General features: G+C 32.3%; 1 protein-coding gene across 2 annotated transcripts in view; it reads right to left on the bottom strand.

The window, feature by feature from the left end:
* LOC117168976 overlaps positions 1-8069 on the bottom strand; it is a 44195-nt gene that overhangs the window by 19232 nt on the left and 16894 nt on the right. Inside the window, exon 2 of one of the 2 annotated variants that reach the window (XR_004466596.1) lies at positions 5273-5479. The exons of the other annotated variant lie outside the window; for it this stretch is intronic. The gene's annotated coding sequence lies outside the window, so the exon portion shown is untranslated. Of the gene's footprint in view, positions 1-5272; positions 5480-8069 lie in introns of those variants that run through there. 2 annotated transcript variants of the gene reach the window in all.

Raw genomic sequence — 8069 nt, 5'->3', positions numbered from 1 at the left:
TGAAAAATTTAGTTCTGAATTTTTCAAAAAAAAAAAAATTCTAAAATCGGTGCATAATTGCGTTCTAAATGTCATTTTGAACCTCGTTTTCCGATTTCACCCAACTGTGTGCTATTATACACCATTCTCTTCATTTTTTGATGTCGGAGAGATTGGTGTATACAACATCCTGTTTTAATGAATTTAAAATGTTGAAAAAAATGTTTAAAAAAATAAAAATCTAGAAAAATCGTGTTTTTGACATTTGTTGGAAAAAATCATGTCATTTCTTTTCTAATTAACTAATTTCAAATTTTACAACGCCATTTTGAAGGGGACAAATTGTAGTTTAAGATGGTGTAGCTTATAATTAGGTTTCTTCCAAAAAGTATATTTATTTGAACATTCGAAGTTAGAAATTTTTTAAAAATGAGGAATATCATGAGCGCGGGCAAAATACTTATTATTGTAAATAATATGAATATATAATAGGTCAATCTCTTTGTTTTCTGATGCACAATAAGATGGTTTCATTTAAATAAAGATAAAAACAATTAAGAAAAAGTTTTTTTCAATGAAAAAGCGGTTAGTAAGTTTGAAAGATAGGAAAAATTCATCGGAATTTAAAAAAGAAGCCTTTTTTTTTAAAAACTATTTTTATTTTCAAACTAATTCTCGAAATTAAATTAAATTTAAAAACAATTAATTACAATGAATTTTGCATTAAATAAGCTTAATCTACTTCGGTGCAAAGGTTGCACAAGACCGCCCTATGTTCGTCACACACAGGTCGGTTGCAACTTCTCATTCACAGCATCGGCACGGTATGAATAAAATTAAAGAAGACAACTTAACATTGATATATGTCACATTTTTAGTAATTATTACATTTAATTTTCACTTAAAGTACAAAAAATCAACTCGAAACATTAAAATACCATGATATACTGTAAATATACGTCAAATGCGTTCATTTACATGAAAATATGAAATTGGCTTAACGTGACGAAACTCGAACGTAACGGATCCTCCGGGGGACGAATGTGCCCCAAGCGCTTAGAATTTGCTTTTTACTTGACAGACAGCGAACAACCGACAACATCAACCACTTCACCGCACTCTAGGACAGTCGAACTGAATTATGGTTAGGGTCTGCACCAAAAAATCAGAGATATTTGCTAAGGAGAATTAATTGAATTTCGCGTGGGGCACATTTGTCCCCGCAGGATCCATGTAGGGTTATAAATCTGAATGATAAGAATGGAAAAGGTTCACACTGGGTTGCATATAAGAAATCTGGTGATGCATTTATTTATTTTGATAGTTTCGGCAACTTAAGGCCTCCTTCAGATCTCATTCAGTACCTCGATGTTGGTAGCACAAAATATAACAAATATACAAAACAATTGTAGATACAGCAGATCCAAAACTGTTTTTCCTTTCTTCGACCGTTTTAATTTTCAATCAGTATTTCAGCTAAATTCAGCAAATATTCGGTCTTACGGTCAATGATAAAATAAAAATAAAAGCATCCGAAATAACATGTGAAAAACATATTTATTTCTTTTACAAATCCTCAACGTTTCGACCAACACTGCGAGTCTTTATCAAGAGACGATATACAAATGTTGTTCTTTCTGCTGTATCTGCTGTATCTACAATTGTTTCGTATATTTGTTAACTACAAGGTCAGTAACGTACTGTTAATAATGGGATACCTGTCTTATATTTCGACAAGTTATGGTGAAAACGTGAGAAGTGACATGGGCAAATGGATTAAATTTCAACGTCGACTCGTCATTTTGAAAGAACAACATGTGTATATCGACTCTTGATAAAGACCCGCAGTGTTGGTCGAAACGTTGAGGATTTTTAAAAGAAATAAATATGTTTTTCAGATTTTATTTCGGATGCTTTTATTTTAATTTTATCATTGACCGTAAGACCGAATATTTGCTGAATTTAGCTGAAATACTGATTGAGCATAAAATATAATCATAAAATGCATCATGCTTACAATACATATGTTTTGGGGCATTTATGTCTTAAATTTTTATGTAGCCAATTGAGAATTCGTAGTATATTTAATGTAAATAAACATGTACAGTAATTATTTAAACTCAGTCAAGTTTTCACCATCATGATGGACGATTAATTTACTCTGACGTCTGGAAGGTCACCGACTCTTGAAATTCAATATTTTCCACCCATTAAACATTCACCTTAAAAAAATTACACTCTGGGTCTTGTAGAATTTCTGATTTTTAATTCAATTCCAAACGTGGACTTAGGGCAAAATAAATTTTATGTGGGCAATGAAACAATTACAATTCCTACAGGTAGTTATGAGATAGAAGATGTAAAGAAATATTTGCAATTAATTTTAGGAAAATCGGGGATCGAAATTTCCATTAATCCAAATAATAATAATACATTATACAGTGAAATTAATTGCAAACGAGAGATAAATTTTGAACATTTAGATTCTATTGCACGTTTATTGGAATTTACACACAGAATACTTGAACCTATAGGTTCCAGTATTCTGTGTATTCTTATTATCAAAATTGGTAAATCTGACAGATTTAGCAGTTGCAGCAGAATGTAATATAACGACAGAAGCTTACATAAATGGTGAAAAAATGCATACTATTCATGAATTTTTTCCTGCTGTGCCTCCAGGATATAAGATCGTTGAAGTACCTTCACACGTCATTCACCTACCAATCGCCGGCAAGATAATAGATCATATACAGCTGCGAATAGTTGATCAAGAAGGGCATGTAGTGAATTTTCGAGGTGAAGTCATAACGACTCGATTGCATATAAAGTCTTCTAGGTAATGATAATTATTTTTAATAATAGAAAAGTTGGTTACAGCTATAAAAGTGGGGTAAAATACCACAAAATGTTCAGTCAAACACCTATCGTCAGGAAGTTTACACCTCAGAACGTGAAGTTCCTAGCGAGTCAACGTCTAAAAGTCACACCTCTCGTAAAAAGAAGAGAATAACATCAGCCCTACGCCTCCTCAACCTTTAACAACAGTGATGAAATTCGAATTGCTATGCAAAATCAAGATCATTGTGTGTCGCCAAGCAGAAGTTCACTTCACATTCAAGGAAGATCAACTAAAGCTAATGGAAATCCAGCTACTAATACAGTTTTAGTTAATCATGGCATATGTCATTTGTTTGAAGAGGCAAAATACGAGTTCAATGCTCAATTATGTTTCCATGGATTCTAGTAAGAGCAGATTTTTTTGAAACGCTGGATGGCTTGATTTTATCAATAAACAAGCATTAACTAATGCAAATAGGTATTCTGATGTATCGATACCTCTTAGTATGATATTTGGTTTTACTGAGGATTTTCAAAAAATAATTGTTAGTGCTAAGCATCAGCTCATATTAATTAGATCAAAAGATGATACAAACGCTATTATAAAAACAGCAGCAGGGGACGCAGTTGAAGCTTTCAAAATTTCAATTATTAAGGAAGAGTGGTTATTACCATATGTAAGATTGTCAGATCAACGAAAATTCAAGTTGCTGAAATATATTGAAAAAGATCCATCAATTCAAATGAGTTTTCCGTTCCTGGAAATTATATGAATATCCAGTTCTGCCGACCCTGGATTTCAAACAAATAAGAAAAATGTTGGTGCTGAAAATTCTAGTTATTTTAATCATTGCAAAATATCTGATGTTAAATTATTTCTTAATTCTCAATGCTATCGATACGGAAATTTAGATTTTGATAAAAATCAGTATGCTTTATTGTATGAAACGTTAGCGAATTTTTAATCAACATACTACGGAAAACAGCCTCAGACTTTAATATCGAAGAAAGATTTTGTGCAATATGCTCCATTGACGGTAATTAACTGTTTGAAACAAAACGAAGCATTAAAATTTGGACCGGTAAATATTCGCTTGGAATTTCAAGCAAAAGAAAATTTCCTTGCGAGAAAATCAGCATATTGTCTTATAGTGCATGACCGTATTGTTGATTATAAACCAATTAGTGATTTGGTAAAAAAATGAGTATAAAATTATTGTGCCAAAATTGTCAAGCATTTAATTTATAAAAAACTGTAAAGGATCTTTCTTTTTAAATAAAAGGGACAAAATAGATCATGAAAACTCCCTTTTATTTCCTATAACCCCATGTGTGTTCAAGGTTATGACTTTGTCAATGACCAACTAGAGAATTTGCCTTAGGTCAGGTCTAGCAGCGAGTATCAGGCTACAATGGGTACTCATTAACAGATGTTTTGAATCTTGAAGAGATAGTGTTTTAAAAATTATCGTCTCAAGCCTTTAAGTTTATGTTCTTCAGACTTCATTCTTATTTTTAAAAAATGTTCCAAATTATTTTTCTTTTTCAAATTAAGATGATTAAAAAGAATTATGATTTTCAAAAAGCACTTACCATTTTTTTAAATTCGCCAAGTAATTGCCCACTTCTTAAAATCTAAAATATTTCAAAGCTAAAACTCCAAGGTTCTTAAATTCAGAACTTATGCCTATGCACTCCAAATTCTAGTCTTAAATATAATCTAACGCCTTAAGGAGATAAAGTCTTTTCAAAAATATCGTTTAAAGCTTCAAAACTAATTTTCACTGAAAATTGTATTTTATTTTAAGAAAAAACGTAAATATAAAACTTTTACTTTATAGAAAAAAAATTTCTTGAAAATATTTACTTACACTGCTTTAATCCTTAAATATTTCACAGCTTAAGTCTATAGTTCTTAAACCTTATTCTAAATTTAAAGTTCTAGTCTTAATTAAATTTTACATTTTTACTTTAAATTGTAATAATATTAAAATAAAAATAGCAAGAAAAATCAATGGGAAATATGGAATTTCTTTCAAAATATTTATAAGCCTGAAAAATATAATACTAATTGAACTAAGTATAAGGTATTTTCACTTCAACCATCAACGAACTTCACTTTGTTAAAAGCTGAGAGGGGACACAATGGATCAAAGCTGTTGATTGAAGTGTAAATACCTAATAAGAAATAAATTCAGAAGAATTTCCTTGTAAATATATTTAAATTGACATAATAAATTGTAATAAAACATTGCATTTTTATCATTTTCAACACTTTAAATGGAGTTATTTATTTAGAAATTTTTTTCATAATATTTTTCATTACATTTTTTCCATAATTTCAAAAGCACTTGAATACAGTCACTTTTTTATTTTTCAAATATTTTTCACCTATCCATTTGGGAATCACTCGCGAAATCATCCTCAATTCCAGAATCAACATCATGATCAGCTGCATCATCAGTTTCCTTTTTTTTTTTTTTTAATAGAGTACCCCTGTGTCACTATTAAAGTTCTGCTCGCACTCGATTTATTTGTAGTATGATGTGGTCAGACAAATCATCCTCTTCTATTGTCAAAAAGCCATAGAGTTTCATGGCAGCTGCAACCATGCAAAAAGCCCTCAGATCATGCACTACATTTTCCAAAATCCACTGGTCTGAAACACAGGCGTCTTGTAAAAGAAAGTAATATGCATTATTCTCAGCTAGCAGGCTTCCTTTTGCGATTGAAACGTCATCGCTGGGCACAATACTAAGGATTCTAAAACTATATTGGCTACCATTCGTGATCAATTCAGTTGTAATTCCCGCAATTCTCACAAGCATTTCATCATTGATTTCGAGTTTCCCAGATCGTAATTTCAATTGCTTCATTGCAATCGAGGTGAAGAGTACGGCCATTGTAACTTCACTGCCTGCTAGGTACAAACAATCGGTTGTAAATTTGATGTCCGTTAAAATGCAGAGGAGTGACGCATATTTATGGAATGTCTAAACAATCCATTAGTTTTGTACGCGGTCGGTAATGCACTGAATTTTGTATATTAAATGGGAATTTTTTGGAAAACAAGACATTTAAGTTTTTTTCTCTCATTGCATCTTTCCTATTGAGACTGATAATTTTTCTAGCCAACTTTGTAACTTATGTTATATAAACTGCTAGTTATTGCAACTTCTGTTTTATTATTAAATTTGTGGATATCACTTTTTCCTAACTTCAATTTTTTATTGAAAATATTAGCCTTTCCACCTCTAATGACGGAGACTGAACCTATTTGTCAGTAGAGCCGTACGGAATGACGAAAGAGTCTCGGAGGCCTAGAAGATGAGCACTGTGATGAGCGTCAAGCTCATACACCTTAAGGCTCTCCTGAAAAATTCACGATCGACTGTGTCCAGCATTTTTAAGACCATTGCACTAGCCCTAAAAAAAGGGAAGCTCCCCAACATCAGACATGCTCTGATCAATACCTTGTGACCTGTGAGCAGAAGGGATTCTCCCAAAAGATTCTCGCAATAATCCGAAGGATATTGACGGTTCTGGAGGTATTAGCAGGAACAGCAGTAATGCGAGGTTTCAGGATAGTCTTCTCTCAAGGGTTATGCCCAAGCAATTAAGGGCAGGCTGGCAGTGAATGATCGTTTGGTTAACCGTGATGGAAATGTCCTGCGTCCTTAACCTTAGTATAGAAAATAAATACAGATACGACTTTGGGATTTTCAAGAAAAGCTTTAAAGTCGCAAGTCATGAGGTTAATCTTTCAGTCGCTTATCTTATAGACCGTGGGCTCACAACGTAAATGACGTGATACGGATAAGACCAATTTTCACCTGAGATGTTCGCTGATGATGAGGAACTTTAAAATGGGTGTCTGGCAGGTGTGAGTGGATGCGTTTACCGATGGCGACCTGCCAAAGGCGCAAATTTTGGACAGTTGACTAACGTGACTCGGATAAGGTTGAAAATTGGTATACATGTAGGGGCTGAAATTAGAAATACCACCTGCGCATTTCCAGGCACTTACCTGGATGCCTGGCAGCTTCAAAGTCGCCGGACATTCAGGTGAAATTTCTTGAAATTGATTTTACAGAAACAAGTTTATAACAAAAGTGGACCCACTCCTAGAGATGCATATTTTCATTTTTATATCATTTTTTGATAAAATTGATATATTTTGAGAAAACTTCAATTAACGGAATACCATAACAATAAAAAGCCGTTTTTCTTGACAACATGTCATTTATTCGAAAATTATTAGAAGACAAAAGTTACTCTATTACAGGTATACTCCCAAGATTAATACGAAGTATTTTATCAAAATGTTAATATTTACCAAGTTATTCGCAATTTTCCTTGTTTTTCCCTTTTTTTCTATCACCCGCTGGATCTTTAGTTATTCAAAAGGTGTGCTCAAAATTAGTACACGAATAGAGTAAGTCTTGTAAAAAGAATTAACATCAGCCACTTTCAGTTAAAACAATAACTTATTCTGCTATAAATAATCATAATCAGTGGCACGATCTCAGCTTCTGGTGCATTTTTAATGCAGTTCTATACTCGGAAAAATGCACCACGAAGAATTTTTAATGCCTACACCAATGACCATCAAAAAATATGAGACGACCCCAGGCTAGGTCCGGGAAATTTAACATTCGTCACGGTAATAAAGATCGAACGTATTTCGACGATAAAATATAAAGTTTAACAATAATAAACAATGGATGTTTCAAAGTGAAGGTATTTTTTTTTTTGGTTTAATTTTTATAATCATATTCACCTTTATTACAACTTTCTACGATAATCAGAAGCTAAGAACGTGACTCTGATTACGATTATTTATAGTAGAATAAGTTATTGTTTTACCTGAAAGTGGCTGACGTTAATTCTTTGCACAAGACTTACTCTATTCGTGTACTAATTTTGAGCACACCTTCTTTTGAATAACTAAAGATACAGCGGGTGATAGAAAAAAAGGGAAAAACAAGGAAAATTGAGAATAACTTGGTAAATATTAACATTTTGATAAAATACTTCGTATTAATCTTGGGAGTATACCTGTAATAGAGTACTTTTTGTCTTCTAATAATTGTTGAAAAAATGACTGGTTGTCAAGAAAAACGGTTTTTTATTGTTATGGTATTCCTTTAAGGGCATGTGACACAGCTAAATACCTATATTACCGACCACAGTTTTTCAGTTCACTGAATGTTTTTTTGAACCTCAGAACTTTTTTGTAAATAAAATAT

This window comes from Belonocnema kinseyi, chromosome 3 (assembly GCF_010883055.1).
Source record: "Belonocnema kinseyi isolate 2016_QV_RU_SX_M_011 chromosome 3, B_treatae_v1, whole genome shotgun sequence".
NCBI classification, from domain to species: domain Eukaryota; kingdom Metazoa; phylum Arthropoda; class Insecta; order Hymenoptera; family Cynipidae; genus Belonocnema; species Belonocnema kinseyi.
This window is presented reverse-complemented; position numbering and strand designations above follow the sequence as displayed.